This window comes from Physeter macrocephalus, chromosome 11, assembly GCF_002837175.3.
Source record: "Physeter macrocephalus isolate SW-GA chromosome 11, ASM283717v5, whole genome shotgun sequence".
Taxonomy (NCBI): domain Eukaryota; kingdom Metazoa; phylum Chordata; class Mammalia; order Artiodactyla; family Physeteridae; genus Physeter; species Physeter macrocephalus.
Window position 1 is genome coordinate 123429769 of NC_041224.1, and position 24241 is coordinate 123454009.

A 24241-nucleotide genomic window follows, 5' to 3' on the forward strand; every position below is an offset into this window, starting at 1 on the left:
AACATATGAAAATATACTCACCATCACTAATCATCAAGGAAATGCAAATCCACTGTGAGATACTACTTCATACCACTAGGATATAAATAATTTTTAAAAAAGATATTAATATTGTTACAAGGAAGTGGAGAAATCAGAACCCTCATACTTTGGTGGTGGGAGTCTAAAATGGTACAGCTGCTTTGGAAAACAATTTTGCAGATCAAACAAAATCTTCCACATGTATGTTAGTAGCACTATTATATATAATATCCAGAAGGTGGAAACAACCCAAATGTCCATCAACTGAAAAATGGATAAACAAAATATTTCCTACAAGGAAATATTATTTAGCCATAAAAAGGAATGAAATACTGATGCATAATAAAACATGGATGAATGTTGAAAAAATTATACCAAGTGAAAGAAGCCAATCACAAAAGATCACATATTTACATAATTTCATTCATATAAAATATCCAGAGCAGGAATACACATATATAGTAGATTAGTGATTGCGTAGGGGTGATGAGGTGTGTGTGTATAAGGAATGAAAGCTGCAGGGTAAGGGGTTTCCTTCTGAGGTTATGAAAAAGTTTAAAAATTGACTGGTGATGGTTGCACCTACTGGTGAATGTACTAAATACCATTGAATTTTACACTTTAAATAGATGAATTGCATGTTATGCAAATTATATCTCAATAAAGCTTTTAAAAGTAAATAATGTGTCAAGCTAGTTTTGGAGAAAATTTGTGTCTAATTCTGTGTAATGCAATGTTATCTGTTTTTAAATAATTGATTGACTTATATTCCTTATCTCAGTTTCTTGCTGGTGACAAGTATACAGAACTCACATCTATTCCTGGACGCTAGTAGACTTTCAGAGTTCTGGACCCTGGCCTAAGACATTTGATCTTGTGACCCATTGTCTAATTGATGCCAAAATTTGCTTACTTGACTTATCATGTTTATCAAATAGACCAGAGAATATGCACAGACCAAGCTTGTTAAAAGAGGGACTGAATCTGGCTCAACTTACTCTAATCTGTTTTCTTTCTCAAATTATTGAATCACGTGTGTGTGTGTTTTGTTTTGTTTTGATTTGTACAATCATCAAAGTAAAGTGATACAGGTAGCCACAGTTCCATGACTTTTCCCAAATTTTGAAGATTCAGAAGAAAACAAAAACAATACTTATAAGTTAATTATGGTAATATTCAGCACTAATATTTTGAATGCTAGTTATAATGCTTATTAAAAATAACTGAAAAGGAAAATTACTATTATACCAAATAAGTCATTCATGATAATGCCTCTACTTACATCTTCTAGTGGCACATTGATCATAGCTCCTCTCTTTAGGTAGCTATGTTTTTGCTAGATGGGCTGGGATACTCCTGGTACCTACCTGGTTAGGACACATTACTTTGGGGTAAATGATAGGTGGCCTACTTGGGGTGAAGGGCATATGAGAAATTGATGCAGAGCAATGCCATGAGAAACTAATGGAGAGTAACTAGATTTTCTTATTTAAATAAGGAAATATCAAGACACTGAGGAAGCTGAGATATCTGTATTAAATTTGTGAAGGAGAAGAAACTGAGAATAAGTAGAGGCAGTCAAACAGTATATAGAGAGGAGAACAAGGAAAATGGACAAGGAAAAGGCAAAGTCAAAATTCATGAAAGAGAAATCATATGACATATGATGAAATTGTAGCCAGATACCTCTTGATACTGTAAAGATTATACATTTAATCTTGACATTATTTGCACTTCAGAAATGAGCAATAGTGTTCTTTATACGGAAATCTGACATTTACTTAGAAAAACAAATCTTGAGAATCGTATTAAGTCAACTTCTCACTAAAAACGTATTAAAATTCTCTTTTAAGGTTTTCTGAAATAAATGCATCCAGAAGGTGTTTATTTCTTTAATAGTCTTTCTTTCAGGAGTCCCTAAACATGGCCATATAATTTAACTTAGCCTTGACGTCTTGACCTTTTTCCCTTTAATAACTGTCATCTATTACTAGCAGCAGTTTTGCATCAATGCTTTCTTAGCCAGAATGCCAGAAAAGAATGAATCCAAACTTTGATTGTTTTGAGAGTAATGGTTACAGTTCTCTAAATGATATAGATCTTGAGCTTTCATTCATGAAATAATGTTTTTTTCCTAAGGTAATATTTCCAATTAAATATATTCAACAATGAAAGTCTGTTAAGGAATGTCAGAGTGCTCATACACTTTGCTTTTGCCAGAATCTTTGCATTTAAATCCCTTATAGATCAAAACAGTGCTTGTGAAAGAAATCACCATTTTAAAGAACAAAATTAAAAATATTCTTGTTAATAAATCTTAATAAAATTTATTAATATTAGTGTTAATAACTTGGTAAGGTTATAATGCCTGACATATTTTCTCCCACTCTTACTAAAGTATCTGTTAATATATACATTGAAAAACTAATGACTAGGGTGAAGTAAGCCAGAAAGAGAAAAACAAATATAGTATATTAACACATATATGTGGAATCTAGAAAAATGGTACAGATAAACCGGTTTGCAAGGCAAAAATAGAGACACAGATGTAGAGAATAAACGTATGGACATGAAGGGGGGAAAGCAGGGGAGGGGGTTGGTGGTGGGATGAATTGGGAGATTGGGATTGACCTATATACACTAATATGTATAAAATAGATAATTAATAAGAGCCAGTTGTATAAAAGAATAAAATTCAAAAAAAAAAGACACACACAAAAAGTAATGACTACAAAAGCATTGAATAACATGGGAAGAAAGATGGAAATGTGAGCTTTAAAAATTTATATTAACCTCAATATTTAGGCATTTACATGTTATTTTAACTCACAGTTGTGAAATCTGCATACAGTATACCTACACCAGAATAGCTTGGGCATGGGCAGCTGAGGATGGGGGTGGACAACAGAAATAGTCCAGAGACTTAGCTAGCCTTCCTTTCTCCAGTTCAGGAACATAATACCTACATATTTCAGAACCTAGAAAATCAACTATCCAACCAGATTTAAGCTAAGAAAATATTCAGCTGAATATTTGCCCAGATCGTCAATGCACAAAGGATGGTAAAATATTATTAGCATGTAAATGAAGGATAAGGAGAAAAAATTTTTCCCAGATCCCTTTCTATACTTTATGTGAATCTCCAGAAAGTAAGAGAATAGAGAAGTAATAAAGAGCTGTAAAACCATTTCCTAAAACAGAAATAAATGCAAAATTTTCAAATGTAAAGATCTACCATATGTTGTATGAAAAAAAAAAGGCACAGATCTAGAGTATTATGTTGAACATATAGAAATTTAGGGTGAAGAAAAATTCCCCCAAAAGTTTCAGAGCATTATAAAGAAAATAAAATGCCACCTACAAATGAAATTCAGTTTGACTACAGATTTCTCATAATTAACATATTAGGGTAGAAAGCAGTAGATTAATATTTTGAGGAAGATTTTTTATAATCTAGAGTTTAATACCCACCCAAAATAGCATTCTAATATAGAGGTAAATTTTTTAAAATGAATTATATAATGATACACAACCTTATAATTTATAGTCAATATCTGAAGGAACTATTCTAGAACAACTAGCAAAATAAAATAGTTAACCAACTTAAACAAATCAAAGAAAGCAGAGACATGATGTAAAATAAAGATTGACATACTAAACTCCTTTTCACATTCATATTTACATGAAAAATTTTCATCTGATGAAAATAATTTTAAAAGGAAAAGGAACTGGAAATAAAATAACAAAAAAACAGACAATGAGAGGAGAAGAAAAGAAGTGATAATATGCCAAAGTTTGTGTCTTATTTTTGGCAAAATTAAATTCTAGTTGACCTATTAATACAAATGACTATAAACATGTATATTTAATATATAAAGATAGCTGTATAAGAATAGAAATATACCCATTATTTTTCTAGCAGTGGAATAGTAATTAGAAAAACAAAATTTTATAATCCAATAATGATCATTAAAAGGCAATTATAAATGATAGTAGCAAAAAAAGCATGCTGAGCCTATTGACATGAAAAAGATTGGAAGTCATCACTCCTATCCTTACCAGAAAACCTGAACAAGTGAAAACCAATGCGTTTTCATGGACCCTTCAGAAAATTCTGGTTGTAAGGCAAACCAAAGCCTTGAAATCCAGAGAGACATGTGTCTCTCACAAGATACAGCATTGGGTATCTGCTTACCTGGAGCAGAAGCCACTGGTCACCACAAAATGGTAATTTTGAAAAATTACTGGAGGCTGAATGAAGAGAAACTTCTGAAGGTTGTGTCATCTGGAATCTCCACTGTCTTCACAGCTTTCTTTCCAGGAGCCCCCATGATTCTCATGGTGAGAATCTGAGAGAAATCTTGTCATAGTCTTGAAAGGGGGAAGCGTAGACTAACCATGATGGATTTCTCCCAGACTCTTTTCCCTAACAAAGGCCCAGTATCCAGGAGGAAGGAATTCCCAGAGGACACTTCTGAAACCTTATCCCACCTAAAGGAAGGGAATTGTGCCCAACTCCAGGCAGTTTCAGCCTTCATGTCTTCTGTAAAGGAAATAAAAATGTCATAACCACCAGGGGTCAGGAATTTGAGAAAATAGATGGGGATAGCTTCAGACAGGGAAGGAAATAGGGATATGGGCATGTCCTTGAAGAAGGGACAGAAACTTGTGAAAGTCCTATAAAAGACAAACACAACCCTAAGATTATAGAATGTCCTCTTCTCCATACTCTATCCGCACACCATAAACCTCCAATATGATAACAGTGCATTGCATTGGAAGACCAACATCACACTGACTGTCTCAGTAACAATACATAAGGGAATTTGAAAGCCTAAAAGTGAAACAAAAACAAAGGAAGTAGGTGATTTTGAAGCCTCTTGTACCTATAGCTATATTAAACGTTAAATCTGGCCCAAATCCCAGCCAAATTATCATAAATCTTCACACTAGCATATTTATCTTAGTATCTATTACCTTATATTACAGCTGCTTTCAACTTAAAAAAATTACAGTAACATACCAGAAGGTAAGAAAAAATACATTGAAGAGACAAAGTAAACAGAATAAGATTCATATGTGACATATTTGTTGGAATTACCAGTACAGGAATTTAAAATAAGAATTATTAATATATTTGGGGCTCTAATAAAAGAAGTAGACAACATGCAAGAAAAGATGGGTAATGGATGTCATTAAAGAAATGAAACCCTAAGAAAGTATCAAAGTGAAATGCTGGAAATCAATAACACAGTAACAGAAATGAGTAATGCCTTCAGTGTGCTCATCAGCTAAGGCAAGGATAGGGGAACTTCAAAATAAGTCAATAGAAAACTCCCCAGATTAAATGCAGAGTAAAATATGAATGAAAAAATAGAAAGTCCAGGAACTTTGGGATAATATCCAAAAGTGTGATATGTTCATAATTAATGACATGATCCAAAATCATATCCAGGAACTGCAGAAAAAATAAAGCAGTATAAATATAAAAACAAAGCAAAACAAAATATACAAAACACACACATCCCTAGGCATATCACAGTGAAACTGCACACAAAATCAAAGACAAAGAGAAAATCTTGCTGAAGGAAGTCAGAGGAAAAAGAAATACCTATGGAGGAATTAGGTTAAGAATTACCGTGGACTTCTGATAAAATACCATGAAAGTAAGAAAAGAGATTAGGTTAGATTCTACTGGTTATATCATACCTAGCACAAATAGTGAACCTTAATGTACATGAATAAAACAAAATTAATTAAGGGATCAGGAGACTTCAGGATGGAATTCAGACGGAGACAAAATAATTTAACCATACTAAAAATGTATGATATAACCTCACTCAATACTTTTGGTGAAAAAATGTTCTTATCTAAGTAACTTTGGAAATATGTGGAGACTCTAAGAGCGAAAGGAACTGTACATTAGTTCTGTACTCTAGTTGGTAAAATTATTTCCCATAGGGGTGTGGGTTAACATGTCACATGTATACTGAGATTGAACAAATAAGTAAATGTATGGAGCACATTGGCTCAGGGTTCTCACTGATGACACGGGAGGTTATAGATAAAAAATGCCAGAGGCTAGAATGAACAATGTGGTACTGGATTAGTGTTGGATACATCAGTATGAATTCACTCTAATTAATACAGATTGAGATAAACATATAGGATAACATATAGATAGGGATGAGCAACAAGCACACTTAGTGCCCAGATCTTCGTTTCTAATACCACTATGGAAAGGGGCGAAAATGAGTAACTTGGCAGTAGAGGAACTTGACAAATACAACCTCAGTCAGGTGATCAAAGTTATCATCAGTAACCCATACACCCAATACAATCATGAGAGAAACAACAGACAAACCTATCTGGAAGGACAGTCTAAAAATTAACTTATCAGTACTCCTCAAAATGGTCAAGGTCATCAAAAACAGTGAAAGCCTCCAAAACTGTGACTGCCAGGAGACGTGATGGCAACATATAAAGTGGTAAACTGGATGGAATCCCAGAACAGAAGAAGATACTAAGCAAAAATGAAGGAAATCTGAATAAACTAGGGTTTAGTTAACAATCATGTATCAATATTGTTCATTTGCATGACAAATGTACCATACTAATGTAAGATAGGGGAACAATAGGGAAAAAGAGAACTCTGTGTTATCTTTCCAATTTTCTGCAAATGTAAAAGTAATGTAATGTAAAAGCTATTGTAAGTAATCTAAATATAAAAACTATTCTGTAATTAAATGTTTATTCAAAAAGTAAAGGAATGGGGCTTCCCTGGTGGCGCAGTGCCTGGGAGTCCGCCTCCCAATGCAGGGGTCATGGGTTCGAGCCCTGGTCCGGGAGGATCCCACATGCCACGGAGCGGCTAAGCCTGTGTGCCACAACAACTGAGCCTATGCTCTAGAGCCCACGAGCCACAATTACTGAGCCCACATGCCACAACTACTGAAGCCCTCATGCCCAGAACCCGTGCTCTGCAGCAAGAGAAGACACTGCAATGAGAAGCCGCATATCACAACGAAGAGTATCCCCCACTCGCTCCAACTAGAGAAAGCCCGTACACATCAACGAAGACCCAACACAGCCAAAAATAAATAAATTAATTTAAAAAATAACTAAAGGAATGAATTAAGACTAAAATTTTATAGTGAGCCTAATAAAACTCACTCCAATTTCTCTTAGAAAACCATGGTAAATAGTAGATAAAAACCTGGTCAGCAAAAAATGTCCAAACAATATAAGCATGCATCATAATAGTAAACTTTTAAAATAACTTCTTGAAAATGGATACTTTGCAGATTGACTTTTAAAAAATCAACTTAGTATATATTTCAGGTGATTTTTGTGCATCGCTTATCACAACTGTATGCTGTGGAAAGGGCTGTTAACTCATTTTCAAATTTCAGAAAAATTAAAGAATAAAATTGACAAGCAGATATACTGGCCATTGTTTTTATTTTAACTAAGAATGTAAAGATTTATACAGTGAAGTTATTTGCATCCATTTTTTCTGTTGTTGCTGATGGTGGTAGTAATAACACTGTTGTATTGTTTTGATTTGTTTTATTTTTATATTATTTTGCTTGCATTTCTATTTCTCTCTGGGTTCATTTATTGGGCTAAAAAGAAATTTCCTCACTTATCATTAAAAAAGAGGCCATCTTTATATTTAATATATTTCCTCTTTTAGTTCATTACCTTGTTTCTTCATTACTCAGTGGTAAACCTCATATATAATCCTGAACTGCAGTTAAGGCTTGACCTGAATATGGGTGTACTTGTGAAGAAATTACTAATGCTAAGTCTAATGTATTGCATCATGTTCTACTTTTTAAAAAATGATTGAATTATTCCAATGAAGTCTCAGTCTTATTTTAGAAAGTAGCAGCCCTTGCCAGCTTGTACATCCAGTTAAATATTAGGACGCTGCAACAGAAGGGAAATTACTTAGGATATAACCCACTTTGTGAAGAACATCACTGCTTTCTCAGAGCTATAGAAAAACACAGTAGGAGACTTCCATTATAAGTAGATAAGAAGGTGTCATCTTTTCTACATGCAATAGACAAATGTACTAGCTTTTCTTTTTTTAACTTGAACTTAAAATTTTTTGTAAATTTTATTTATTTAATAGTTAAATTTTTGTACTAGCTTTTCTGATTGGGCATATTGCAGCAGAGTTAGAGTGCTAGTTGCTTGTCCATAATTAAAATTAAATTATAATCAATTCAGAACATATATGTATAAATTCATATATATGTCATTGAAAATAGCCACATCTAATAAAAGAACGATTAAGTAGAGCCATTTCACTAACTAACTGAGAAGCTTTAAAATCTAAAGGGATGTGCTTCAAGAATGCTGCTAAGGGTTACAGCAAAAGTTACAAACAGGTTAACTGCTCTAAAAACTTCATTAACAAAGATCAAGTACCCAGGTACAAGTTAATTTAAAAGAAGGCAAAATATGACTTGGGAAAAATGCTTTCATGCAGCTTTTTATCCTAGATTTCTATTTACTTTGTTTTATATATATATATATTTAGCTATGTTTATTAAAAAGTATCATTTTGCCATAATGTTGTGGCTGTTTCCCTAGCATAACAGAACCCAAAGCCATTCTAATTAATAAGATGGGCAATGTCACGTTTTTATTCTCATTCTATATCCCATCCCTGGAAAAATTTGCCTATCACTTTCAACAGACTAACAATTCTTTAGCCTCCATATGAACCTATCTCTCCCTCAAAACTCTTTTTTTCATTCATGACATGTTTTCTTTATATTTTGGATTAGCATATTTGTCCACCAAATTTGGCAAAATTGGCTGTTTCTCCTTTTTCTATGCCTAAAACATCCAATTAGTCTATCTCCTTCATATCATTCATAGTTACTGCATTCATTTTCATTCCCATCACCACAGTATTCATACTTAGCTTGTCATTGAGTTTTAGTTTGGTGCTCTAGTTTAAAAAAAAGAAAGAAAAAACATAGAAGCTTGACCAAAGATGCTTAGTTGGGAGGTTAAAACCCAGGACAGTGAAAACGAAGAAAAGAAGAAATGAGGTGTAGAGGGATGTGAAGCAATGTGAAGTGATCCAGCATGGTGATTGCTTCTGCTTCATAATGAGCTGAAAAGAAACAAAACATGTCTCTTGGCAGGAGTGTACATTGGTGTTTCTTTAGACAGAATGCATGGAAAGGCTGTATTTCAGATTAGTCTGTGGGAGAGGAGAAAATTCACTTGCCAGGCTCATTTCCATGTTCTATTCTGCATTAATTAAAGTTCACCCCACTGGGAGTTAATTTTCTCTCACTTCTATATTGCATGCTATACCCACTTGGAGGGTATAGCATAATACACTCCAAGTGGGTATAGAATGCAATATAATCTGGATCTGACACCAGTTTGCCAGATCTCTTACTGTCTAAATGCAGTATTTCATCTCAACCCAGAAGGGGCAGGAGGAACTTTAAATTCTAGGTGTGAGGCTGAATGGCTTGGCTGCAGAGGAGTCATTAAGGGGGTTGACCAGCACTCCCACCTGCCTGGAAGTCACTGGAGACATTGTGATCTGAGAGGTGGGCAGAATTGTGGGAAAGAATTAAATTGTCAGAACAGTCAAGGATAAATCAGGAAATCAGAACAACTGTAATTATTATGGAAAAAGGAATGTATAGTATTAATATGGCCTTACATCATTCTGGGGAGCTTTGGGAAGTACAGTCCAAAAGAGTTTGTTGAAGGATTATAGAAAAGATACTAAAAAGACTTTTCATCAACCTTTAGCACTAGTGAGGACAGGCAAGTTGGTGCTTATAAGGACATATGGGAAGCCAGGTACAGGTAGCTGCTAGAGTGAGAATGGGAAGAGGAGCTGGGGGAAAAGCCCGGTGATAGCTACTGTCTTTGTGTCTGGCAGTGGGCCTGATGTCATTGTTGGTTAGCAGAGCTTGCAATCACATAGGAGTGGACATGGAACAGTGTAGGGTAGAGGCAAGCTAGAATATTCTAGTGCCTCTGTATTTGACTTATTACTGCAACCTTCAGAGATCAATGACTTCCCTTTTACTTCTACTTTTCAAATCTCAGGCACATTTCTCTTTAGACCAACTCTCATTCTGAAGCATACAGGAAAGGGGATTGTGGGAAGCATAGTTCCGGCTTAGTCAAGTCACAGAGATAATTCCAGATCAATTTGGTATTCACGTACACCTCCATTAAGACAATAGCAGTCATGCTTCTACCAAACTACGCCTTGGACAATGCTTACTCTCTCCTCAATAATAGTCAATAAAAAATACTATGTACCACTTAATTCATTTTGGATGATGTTCATACCTTTCTTGTTGAATCACCCATTCCCTCTAATATCCTGTCAAACACTGATATATGAATTTAAAATATATGATCACATCTCATATAATAGGAGAGGGGAAAAGAGGAAATATTTGGTATGTGTATACTAATATTCATATATGCAGTACTATTATAACCATTGTGGCCCTATTTATGTCACTGGTCACAAAGGCTTACATGGTATTTGGAACATTCTTGTTTTATCCCTCCCCCTCTCCGCCCCACTGCACATTCTCTTTGCCTTCAGCAAACACCTCAGCTGTTCATGATTCTTTGTTTTGTCAGTATTCCAAAATTTTATTACCAAGGGGTCTGGGCAATTATTAATCTTTTCTGTATTGGGGTGTTGTAGATTTCCATTACTTTTTTTTCCCTAAAGGATATGGAATTACTAAGATGTAATTAGGAGACCTTCTGACTAACAGACATATTTCTCACTACTCCTATTTTGTGATAACAACCAAGTGAATCTCCCCAGTCTGCACAGTAAGCTCCTCCTTTGCCTGTTGGCTCAGTTGCCATGAACCAAGGAACTTAGTTGCAGCCATGATCTCCAGTTTAATGGAACCATTGTTCAATCCTGATGGAAGTAGTTGGTCCCCTGGAAACCAGGATTTCTCTGTTAGTTTTCTATTGCTTTGTGACATATTACCACAAACTTGGGGGCTTAAAACATTCATTTATTATCACATAATTTTCGTATATGAGAAATCCACCAGGGCTCAACTGGAGTTCTCTGCTTGGGGTCTCCTAAGGCCGAAATCAAGGCATCAGTTAAGCTGGACCCTTGTACGTAGGATCTAGGGAAGAATACATTTCCAAGCTCTTTTATGCTATCGGCAGAATTCATTTCCTTACAGTTGTAGGCCTGAGATTCTCGGCTGTTGCAGGGGCTGAGCCCATCTTCCAGAGGCCACTTGGATTCCTCCTCATATGGCCCTCTCCACCTTTAAGGTCAGAAGCATTTTTTTGAATACTTTTCTTGCTTCAAATCTCCTGACTTGTTCTTTTACTGCTAGCTCTTATTATTTATTTATTTATTTATTTATTTATATAGAACATTTTTAAAAATAATTTTTGATTTTATTTTTTAAAATTTTTGTCTGTGTTGAGTCTTCGTTGCTGTGCGTGGGCTTTTCTCTAGTTGCGACAAGCAGGGCCTACTCTTCATTGTGGTGTGCAGTCTTCTCATTACGGTGGCTTCTCTTGTTGCAGAGCATGGGCTCTAGGCGCGAGGGCTTCAATGGTTGTGGTGTGGTCTCAGTAGTTGCAGCACATGAGCTTTAGAATACAGGCTCAGTAGTTGTGGTGCACGGGCTTACTTGCTCTGTGGCATGTGGGATCTTCCCGGCCCAGGGATTGAATCCATGTCCCCTGCATTGGCAGGCAGATTCTTAACCACTGTGCCACCAGGGAAGTCCACTGCTAGCTTTTAAAGATACACCTTATTGAGTCAGGTATAACCAGATAGTCTTCACATCTTAAGGCCAGCTGACTTGCATTTTGATTATGTCATAAAATAATTTGTTCATGTAAGTACTTTAATGTTTGAATAACCAGGGAACAAGAATGCTGTGTATTTGTGGCAGGGGAAAATGGAGGGACATTTAGAATTTTACCTCTCACAATCTCTAATCCATCCAGCAGAGCCCAAAATTTCAAAGATGTGAATACAAAAAGTTGAACTGTATTTTAGGAATAACTATGAGAGGAGGTGCTATCAATCTAATCCTTCTACTCCCAGACCCATGAATCCAGGGTATGGAGAAAAGCACAATGAGGATATTATCCCAGCCCTGCTCTGATGCCATCAAGCCAGCACCATGACTAAACCTGCAAAAGATTTAGTCTACAAAAGGTCATTCAACTTTTAATGGCGTGATGGGGAAAATGATAAAACCTGTGTATTCCATGAACAAGAACTCATTAGCACACTTCATTTTACGAACAATGACTTCCCTGATAAGAAGCATTGATATTGGGGAAACAGAAGCAATGCTGTTGGCATAAACTTGATGAGATTTGGACATAAAATAAGTATATAAATAATGTTTCTTTTTTCTCGTTTTGGCAGAAGCATTCAAACCAGAGAATGTAAATCAGTATCCAAAGTAGGTATCTATTCCAATGAGAACAAATCGCTCTACCTTCCATTATAGAATTAACCCAGTGTGGTCAGAGGTACTTTTCAAGGAATGGTGGCATGTTGTGGGGTCAGTATTAGTCTCTGTTGCTGGCAGGTTTGGCACTCAGCAGTGGACATTGCCAGGTGATTCTTGGTGAGTGGAAGTCTGTATTGCTGAATCCATACATACCCTCCATCCTTGCCCCTGTAACCACATTATTCAAAGCCCATTGGGCAAGGAGAAGGATAGCTTGGAGAGAGGTTGACTGACATTCAAGGAACAATTCATCTTGTCCACCTGATTATTAAGATTCTTATGTGCTTCATTATTTTTTTCTAAGCATGGACATGGGGCACAAGTATTTTATTAGGGATGTCTTGTCTTTTTCCAGTCCCCTTTGTCAACAATTTTTCAACTATATTCCTTCAAAGCTCCTGACTCTCAAGCCAAACTATTAGTCACAGCCTGTGGGTCAATGTAACCCTGAAATTCTGGGCATCTCTTCTTCCAGTCAAAATTAACAATAAGGTAAACTCCTTGATAGAAAGATTATCTCTGAAAATGTTACTTCAGAGCTATCCCTCAGCAGGGTGCTAATGCTGCAGATGTTCACTTTTGGGCGGTACCAAAACATTATGGAGAATTATTTTTAAGCCAGGCTTACTCAATAGTGGCATAAGGAACTCCTCATGGACTATAAATGCCAGTTAAGGGAAAGGGGAGACTATTTAGTGGTAGGAGAAGTCATGGAAACATGAGCACTTTCTCATGTAACTTTGTGTTTTTAGTAACTATTTGAGCCTTATTTGTTTATACTACCTCCATTTGAAGATTGAGCGCTACGTTGCACACCCAACTTTATGGCTTGATGAGTCAGACAACACCCAGTTAATGATGGGCATATGGAATTTCATGGTAAATTGGTGGTCAAAGTTAAGTATTTAGGCTTTTCTAGGGCCCCCAAACAAGCATGAAGCTGTTTCTCCTCAGGTGAATAGTTATCTATAGAGGCTAGCATAGCTTTGCTCCAAAATTATGAAAGTCTGTACTATGAATCACCCACAGGGGCCTGCCAAATATTCCAGACTTCATCCCTATCTTCCCTAGCACCATTAAATCTACTGGGTTATATGGGTAATTGGCATAATAGCCTGCACAGCAGCCTGGACTTACTGCATTACCTGTTACCCGCATCTCACTCAAAACTGGCATCCTTCCAGCTTATCAGGTAAATGGCTTGGAATTGCAAACTCAAATGAAGTATATTCCCAAAATCCAAAGAGGACCACTAAGCACTGCTTCTCTCTTAAAGGTAGGAGATGTTATTCGTCAGGTCTATAAGTTCAATGGATGATTTTTTTCCCACAATTTTTGCAGAAAATAGCGCTGCCAAAATTTCTAACACAGGGTGCTTTTTTCTCTATGCTAAAATTTCCCTTTCAGCCTTTACTAACATTCTCCTTAGGACCCTTTTAGTTTGCACCTGACAGCTAGTCCCAAAACTGATCCACACGTTTCAGCCTTTTGTCACGGCTGCAGCTCACTTTTGTTACCAATATCTGTTTAGGTATCTGTACTACACAGCAAATCTATTCTAAAACCTGCTGGATTATTTGACAATGATTTTTAAAAAATCTCTCAAGATTCCATTTGTTGATAGTGGCTCAGATGGATGTTTCTTTTGCTCCAGGTCATTGTTATCAGGTGCCACAGGTATCTGTAGTCTATACTGGGTTGGAATGTTCAAGACATTTAACTCACGTGGTTCCAATTAATGCTGGTTCTTGGCTGGGAACTCCTTCATGGATGTTAGTGAGAAAAACATCGATTTTGTCAGTGTGACCTCTCCATGTGGTTTTGACTTCTAACAGCAAAGTCACTGGTTTTTAAGAGCAGGTGTTCCAAAAGGTAAAAGGGGACACTTCAGATCTTCTAAGGACTATCTTTGGAAGTTACCCAGAATCACCTCAGCTGCACTTTATTGATCAAAGAGAGTAACAAGGTGAACCAAGATTTGATGAGGGGAAATATACTATGTGTGAGTACTAGAAGCTCTCATTCATTGGAGGCCATCTCTGTGGATTAGCTATAGCAGGAGAGCTTCAGAATGTTTGTATCAAATATACAGTGTTAGTACCTCAAATCCTTTCATCTTGAGCATTACAGTATGTTCTGCTTATTCATTTCTCTTTAGTTGTCTATACTCAGATCCTTATTACTGCTTCTAGAATGTTCTGTACAAACACAAATCATATATATCTTTTTACTGCTCAGTACCATTTACTGACTCCCTCAGATTTTAGAATAAAATTTATGCTCCACATCTTCTAGCTTTAGCTCTTTGCACAGGAGTGAGAAGGTAGTCAGTGAAAATACAATTTTATAAATGGCTGAATGAATGACAAATGAAGTAGCATGTAGTGTAAACTTCTCTAAATGGCACTTTCAATTTTCAAAACCAAGAAGGAGTATTTAATTCCTTTACTCTATTTAGAATAAGATATAATTGCTACCCTCAAGGAATTCAGAGCTTAGTAAGAAAGGCAGCTATAGAAAGTTATAAGGAAAGTACAGTATGGTAAATACCATAAAAGTACATTTAAAAAGTAATTTAAGAAAGGAAAAGGAAAGTAGTTTAAAAGATATGTAAAAAAGACATGTACACATGCACAGAATTTTTTTTAAATCTTGAAATTATAACTGTTCCATTGATGACATATTTTTATATTCCAATTTATACAATGTGCTATATATATTTCCTTTGAAAAATGAAAGATGGATAGATGTAGGCAAGAGTGATTTATTTTATTTATTTTATTTTATTTTATATCATACACTCAAAACAGCACTCATATATAATGTACAAATCAATTAGATAAATTTTAATCCTGTTTTGCTGGTAGTAAAGTAATAACAACAATAAATCTATTCGGCACTCTAATGTATTCTCCTAATTGCTTCTATACTAATGCAAAAAATAAGATGTTGATTTAATCTGATTTCAAGGTATTATGAGTACCTAATAGGAAGCAGATTCCAAAAATTCCTAACTGATTTCAACAAACTCATTCCTTAGGTAATATATTTATAAATATCTTTTCTTACTTGCTGTCGTTATGTACATTTTGAACTCTCCATTCCTGTTTAACTTATCACTTGAAAATGATATGGCTTCTTGGGCTAGGCCTGCCCACATAGATATCACTTTGGACAGTCTGAAAAGAGACAATCTGGTCTACATCCTGCTTTCTGGATTGGTTATAAAAAGCTTCTCTCCAAGACAAACTGCACATATTTCAGGTATATTAAATACTGGAGTTAGAGAGTTAAGACAATGCTTTCCATCTAGCTTTCTTATGTTGTTATAAGGGGTGTGTGTGTGTGTGTGTGTGTGTGTGTGTGTGTGTGTACATTCTTGCAGATATAAGATTATAACATGATTAACTTTGTATACAATCACATGAAATAAGCTTAATGCAGTACTTTTATTGTAATATATATTAAATTTATATTTAAGTGAGAGTTTACTTAATCTCTTCACATAGATCTGTATTTGATCATGTACACACTTAATTTTGGTATTTTTTCCTGAACATTTAATCTAGAAGTACTTTCTTATATGACCCACTAAGCCCACAAGTGCCTCCTTCTCCATCTAGCAATTTTTATCAATAATTGAATATGTATTCTTTCATATTTTTCCTTCAGGCTCATAGGATCGTGAAAGGGAAGGCAGACAATTAAGGCATATAATGAGGCAAGTTAACATTGTAAGTCCCTAGAGTTTTAATGCCTATTGTAGAACTTGAGGGGTCATTGTAGCCCATGCATCTCAAATTATCACCCCCAAAAGGGACAGGAGAAATTGAATGCTTATCCACCAGGTCCTGTCAGGCATTGGTTGAGCGCTGTTACAGAGGACATGGAGTACTGGGCAGCACTGACAGCCTGCAGTGTCTGCAGGCAGAGTGGACCTATATTTTCAAAGAAAGCCCTCATGCCTGTGGTACAGATGCTGGGGGTTGGAGGGCAGGCTGAAATGTACTGCACTGGTAAGCTCCAAGAGGCTGTGAACAGGGTAATGCCCACATTTGCTGACAAAGAAACTTTGGGAATCATCTGTCGAAGATAGCAGAGCCTTCATCAGCCTGTATTCTTGAGTGACTATGTTGAATCTGCACCCCAACACTGCAGATTGGAATTTAATCTAGCCAGAAATAAATTATATTTGTTAAAGAATAGAGATTAGGGTGTTTATGTATTATAGCAGCAGCTATTAATAAATATCTGATGTTTCTCTGACTCTAAAGTACTCTAAAAATGAAGTATCAAGTTTTTCAATAGCCCTAATCTTTCACTGGATATCAGGATCCCATCCCATATATTTCAAATACCTTATTTAAAATTCTTCAAAAGAGGTACTGACTACTCTTTATAATCCTTGTTCTGAATTGTTATGGAGTAATACATAGGACATTATCATATGACTTTTTTTCAACATGACAATGTCTTGCCTGCTAATGTATTACCAGAATCATCAGAACTTTGAATCTATGTCTCTGCTAGTGACCAAGAAGTCTACAGGCTTCCTTACCGATCAATTAAACAGAAACTCTTCAGTCTCTAATGTCTCTGCACTCCTTTCTAAAAAATCACTTTATCTAGAAATTTTACCATCTTCTAGACATTAAGGTAAGAATAAACAGGAAAATAGAGGTTTTAAAGTCTTAAAATATTAAGAAAGATCCTTAGTGGTTTGTTCTCACTTGAATTTGTACCTATAGGACTTCCCTGATTTGTTGCCTTCTCTTTCAGCTTGTCTTATGTTTATCATGGCTGGGTCATTTTCAAAATCACTTTCCTCCTTCAGGTCTCTAATATCCTATAAACAAATTCAAATCCAATATGCTTCTATTATTCTATTATCAACTACCTTCATCCTATCCATAGGAATTAATTGGCTGCTTATTAAACACAGAAAACTCAGAAGAACAGTTCATGTACCTTGTACATTTTAATCATCATAAACATACTGTAGAACAAGCACTAATATTTTGATTGACAGATGAAAATATCGAAGCTTGTTGCCAAAGTTTTCAGGAATATTAAGTGGCAAGGCCAAGTTTAACTCAAATCTGGTTAAACCAATATATTCACTGTCATGTACCACCTCTCTCACTGGATTATTGTCCAATGTATCTGATGCTCAATGGTATAGTAACAGGAAAAACAGATTAAGACCCCATAATATAAAGCATAATTTGAGATATTTATCATTGACATCAAAGGTTAAGAACATGTCCTAATGTTGAAAATACTTGTTTGTGGAAATTCCCATTCACTTGTAATGTTAATCTTCTATTGCTTTGCAAAAATAACGAACTGGACCACCCTCCAAAACATATTATAAGGCACGTTGTTCCCAGGTTATAGAAATAGAAATCAATTGCCATTAGCAATTTATTCTAGGTACATATTTCTAGCTTAGAAAAATTGCATACGTATATTTGACTGAGTTCTCTATTTGTTTTTATCGAAGAAGGCTATTAAATTCAAATGTGTGGCACATTTGAGTAAAGTAAGAGAAAATAATTAATGTGGTGCTGCCACACTGTGTGGGATTTACTCATGTTACTGCCAAGATTTGAGCAGAATGTAAGAAATTATCATCGATCATCAGTGTCTCACAATTTCTTTCATCAACTTAAAGCACAGTCACATCTGGAGTCTTTACTCTTCACAATAAATTTAGAATACTGTGAGTGCCAATTTAAAAAAAGAGTTGGAAAAGGCAACATGAGGGTAAGCAATTTCAGGAAGTAATATATTTCTCTTAAGCTACTACTAGCATATACAATTAGATATAGAATTACCCTTTCGTTTCCACTGTCTTGTCCTTAAAACTTGAATGCAATGAAGCACTCCAGTAAATAGATGTGTTCTTACTCTTCCTTTTTTTGTTTCTTCTGTCTCATTTGCTTTAAAATTCTTTTTCTTTAAACTTATAATCTTTATTCACACCAAATCATTTTATTTAAAAAAGGTTTTTTCTTCTCATTCAGAGTGAAGGTGGCAATTTGATAGAAGGTGTGCATATGGTTTTTGAAATGATTTTAGCTTCTTCTAGGAATTACCATAAATAAACTCCCAAAGAAAGAATCTTCCTGTGGGCAGTAGAACATAGTGCAGTGGTTTCCATATTTTAGTGTGCATGTGTCATCCAGGATGTTTTGAAAAATTACAGATTTTAGGACCCTACCTTAATATATTTTAATTCTATATGTAGGAAGGGAAGCAGGAAAATGAACGTTAATAAGTAAATTGGTGGGTCTGAGTCAAGCAGTCTGATATTGGAGAATCATTTGTGTAGATTCCAAGAATAAAAGATCTGAAATAAAAGTTATGGAGGAAGCCTTTGGTGTCAGTCCATATTGGTCCTTGTGGGGCAGACATCTTACGTCTAAGCCCACATGTTTTCTTGAGTTGCAGTGAGTCTGCTACTAACATGCATCCCCAACTAGGAAATCTTTCCTGTCCCTGGAACTTCAGAAGAGACATTTATTTTTAGACTATTTGTCCACTAATCTTGATCTCTATTGAAGAATCTTACCTGAATTAGTTACTATGATGTTTATAAAATGATGATTTTCTAAAGCTATTATTTCTTCAATATTTATGACTTAGCATTCTATTGTTTAAAAAAGAGGTTTTCCTTTTCCCTGATCTATCTATCTAGATATCATCTATCTACCTATCTGTCATCTACCTATATCTGATTTTATCAACTTTGATTGTTGGATTAGTAATTTATTCAATGGATTATAGTCTGTTACTGTCATTATTCATTTTGATGTTCAAATCATGCCTGAGTGGACACTAGTGGCCCCTTTTAAACTATTCCCACACTCCTTTTACATGGTCCCATCATTTTTTTCAGTATTTTCCTTACTTCTGGTTCAAGACTTTTAAGGCTCATGTTATGTATTTCTTGCTCCAGCACTGGAGTCACTAATTTCTCTGAGATTCCAAGGAGATCTGGGTTCATTTTATTGGTGAACAATATTTACAAACAAATATCTGGGTCCTGGTTGTAGTTATTACTACTTGAGTGTCGTTGCTTCTGTGCCTTCTAGGTGAACAAAGAGAAGAAAGATTAAAATGTCATTGGTTCAGCCCAATATGTGGAGATACTTCTAATTCCAATGCAAATGTTTTCTTTGTATTTCTTAGTTCCAAATTGTACTTAATTTCTCCAATAGGAGCAACCAGACTCCAAACAGCTTCTCAAAATTTATTCACATGTAATCCTACAAAACAAAATAATTTCAGAGTGGTTATACCACTACCAATTCAAAAGTCAAACATACGAATTAGAGTTCTAGGTTGACTTGCAATTATTTTTATTTTGAATAAAGATATACAGTAGAAGTACTGTATATTTTCTTATTTTCCTTCTTTTTAGCAAAAAACACCATTTTATACATAAATATAAATAAATATTTAGGTGCACTTTTTAAACTTAATATATCCTAGAAATCCCTCCATTTCACTTCATGGAGCTCTTCCTTATGCTTTTTGCAGATGCATAGTGCTCAGCTGTATGGTTAAACCGAAGTGTTTTCAAGCAATTTCTTATGCATGAGAACTTAGGCTGTTTTCAGTATTTTTTCATTAACAGTAACACCGCAATGGATAACTTTGTGCATATGTATTTTTGTATAATTAAAAGTGTATCTTTAGGGTAAATACCTGGAACGGAGATTTCTCAAAGAATAAACGCATATGTAATTATATAGTTTTGTTAGATATTATCAAATTCACTTGCTTAAGGGTTTAATTTGCAAGTCTGCTATTATGAATGAAGATGAATAACTTTTCCTAGGACGATTTTTACAGTTTTCTTTTTTTAATGAATTGATTGTTCATGGCTTTTGCCCAAGTGCATTTTCCCTTAGATTTTTACCTTATGCTTTTCCTCCATTTTAAAGATTCTCTTTATGTTAGGGATATTGGCCCTTTTTTGTGATATATGTTACAAACATTTTCTCCTGGAAATATATATTTTTACCATGAAAATATTTTATTTTTCATATTTCTTTTAATCAAACTAAGTAAGCCTATCACCATACTCAGTTTATAGAGTAATTAATCCTAATTTCCTCCCAGTATTTGTATGGCTTTACCATTAATATTAAGATTTCTGATCCATATTGAATTTGTGTGTGTGTATAATCCAATTTTATTTTTCCCATCTGGCTTTCCATTTCCTGAGCCTATTTTTAAAAAAATGTCCATTTATGCTTATTGATGTTGCTTATGATATTGATTATGCTTACCACCTTTATCATATGATAAACTTCCTTATGGACTTGAATTATTTTTGGATTTTCAGTAGTAATCTGTTGATATTTCTTTGTATCCATGTGCTAGTACCATACTGTTTTAATTAGAATAGCTCTTTATATGATTTAATATAATATTAAATATTAATTTTATTATTTATATTATTAATAATAAATTACTATTTCACTTTTGAATATTCCATAGTTTACTTTTATTTTCCATCTACCATTAGATGTGTATTTGAATTATTTCCATTTTTTGTCCATTGCTATTACTATCCTAATGGATATTCTTATATATGATAACTGGGGCACAAGAACATTAATTTATATGGGTATATATCTACAAATTCTTCAATCATTGAGAGCTTATTCCTGTGATTAACTCTCAAATAAATTTAATAACTATTGCATATTTTCCTTAAATGATTTAATCTACACTTGTGAAAATATATGCTGTGGACCTAAGAATGATCTCTTTAGATTTATATATATTATATTAATCCATTTGTTTCATTCAGGTTATAATTTTCTCCCTTTGATAACCATTGATATTATGTGCATCGTACATGGCTAGATTTTGTGATCCAGGTCATATTTTTTCCCCTTTGGTAAACACATATAAATATTATACCTGACATTGCTTTGTAGGAGTGAAAGGAAGATGCCTAAAACATGGTTTAACTTGTTTCTTTAATGCTTCTGAAGGGACTCTAGGGTAGCAAAGTGGAGAAAACTTTGATCAAAACATAATTCCAAATCAAGGTGAAAAACTATACTAATATCAAAAAATCCCATTAACTTGCTTCAAACCTCTAGGAATATCCAAAGATTATTGCACTTTCATTAGGATTCAGGTATCCAACATATGGTCTGAGAGTAATAAGCAGCCTGTCTGAAAATCCTGGTTGTAACACTTCTGAAACTGTAAGCAAATACCAAAATTATCCAATTAGTTAGCATATATGCATATGTAAACCAGAGGGTCCTCAAAGCTACCTTCTGCTACCAATTGCTCCTAGCTTTGGGGCAAAAGTTACAGGAATTAGATTATTAACTAAAATTGAAACTGCATGAAACTCACTATATAATGAAGAGGTTTACACATTTTCTGTCACTAATATATTAGCAAAACAAAGCCTTCAATGATTACTGATGAAAATACATTTGAATACATTGGTCATACATTCTTACAATACATTATCTGATACTTATAAAAGCTCAAAGTCAATTGCCTCACTAATGTTACCAATTAAAAATTTCGTGAAGTCCATGAATTTTTTTTTTTTTTTTTTTGGCGGTACGCGGGCCTCTCACTGTTGTTGCCTCTCCCGTTGCAGAGCACAGGCTCCGGACGCGCAGGCTCAGCGTCCATGGCTCACGGGCCCAGCCGCTCCGCAGCATGTGGGATCCGCCCGGACCGGGGCACGAACCCGTGTCCCCTGCATTGGCAGGCGGACTCTCAAGCACTGCGTCACCAGGGAAGCCCGAAGTCCATGAATTTTGATTACTATTATAGTTATCTAATAATTTTCAGAAAAGAAAAACAAAACTAAAATTTATAAAAAGAATGGACATACATAATTCACTCAAGGAGAATTATGTCTACTATCTTCCACTTCCCATACTCAATCAAAGGTTAGTTATGCTGCAGAATTAAAATGTAAGAACATAGTACCTGGTAAACAGGCAATGTTATGGGAATTAGAATAAAATCTTCCTAATACGGCTATCTCCATTTGTGACCAGAAAGTCAGAATAAATCTTAAGGTCATCGCCTATATTAAACAGCAGTAAAGAAAATGTAATCTATGTAGCTCATATGAATGACCTCATGTGTTACATTTTTAAGTTTTTTAATATATTTTTATGGTTTTGAGATATAATTAATATCATTATATAAGTTTAAGGTTTACAACATAATGATTTGCTATATGTATACATTGTGAAACGATTAGTTTACCATCACCTCATATAGCTACAGTTTTTTTCCTTGTGATGAGAACTTTTAAGATCTACTCTCTTAGCAAATTTCAAACACACAGTACAGTGTTGTTAACTCTAGCCATCATGTTATAAGTTATGACCCCACTACTTATTTATAAATCGAAGTTTGTACCTTTAGATCACCTTCACCCAATTCTCCTACCCCCCACCCTCCACCTCTGACAACCACAAACCTGATCTCTGTTTCTATGATTTATTCTTTTTTTAGATTCCACATATAAATGAGATCATACAGTATTGTATTTGTCTTTTTCTGTCTGACTTACTTCACTTAGCATAATGCCCTCAAGATCCATCCATGTTGTTACAAATGGCAAGGTTCTGTCTTTTTATGACTGCATGATATTCTATTGTGTGTATATATCAATTTTCTTTATCTGTTTATCTATTGATGAGCACTTAGGTTGTTTCTGTGTCTTGGCTACTGTAAATAGAGCTACAATGAACATGGGGGTGCAGATATCTCTTTCAGATAGTGATTTCATTTTCTTTGGTATATACCAGAAGGGGAGTTGCTGTATCATATGTTAGTGCTATTTTTAATTTTTTGAGGAACCACCATACTGTTTTTCATAGTGGCTGTACCACAAATTACATTCCAACCAATAGTTATAAATGTTCCCTTTTCCCCACATCCTAGCCAGCATTTGTTATCTCTTGTCTTTTTGATGATAGCCATTCTGACAGGCATGAGGGGTTTTTTTTTTGATGGTTTTTATTTCTTTCTTGAACTTCTCATTTTGTTCATGCATTGTTTTTCTAACTTCCTAATTTAGTTGGCACTTTGCTAGACATTTTACACAGTTACTCAAATTGTAATAATCACAGAATATCTGCTATATTATAATGGCTTATAAAAGTAAGTACAGAATCCTACCACTGGCAATTTTGCAATATAAATAATCCAAAAATACTCTCTTGCAGAAATTATAAATAAATTTTATTATTTCTTTTAATCCCATACTTGAACTCTCAAGAAATAGAAATCCCAGAAGCCAGTAACAAAGAGGAAAATTGAAACAAAGAATAATATACAAGAATTAAACCTCAGGAGTTTTGAGGTGTTGTTACCTATTATGATATCCAAGGGATAATGATTTTTTCATTGACTCATAATTATAGGAGAGAAAGCCTTGAGCACAAGCTAGTTGGAGAATAGGAAATGAGACTTCTGAATTAATCCATTGTCTTAAATGAGCTCCATATTTCTTTGTGGCAAAAAATGAGAAAAAGTCAGACTGTCTGTCTTGATCTGGCTTTGACTAAGGATAAAAATGTCTCCCTTGAGAATCTGTAGCACTGATCTTCCCTAAGGTGTGTTTGGGGTTTGAACTGAAACTCCAAGACAATGAATTAACATGAACTGTTACCCTGAACAAT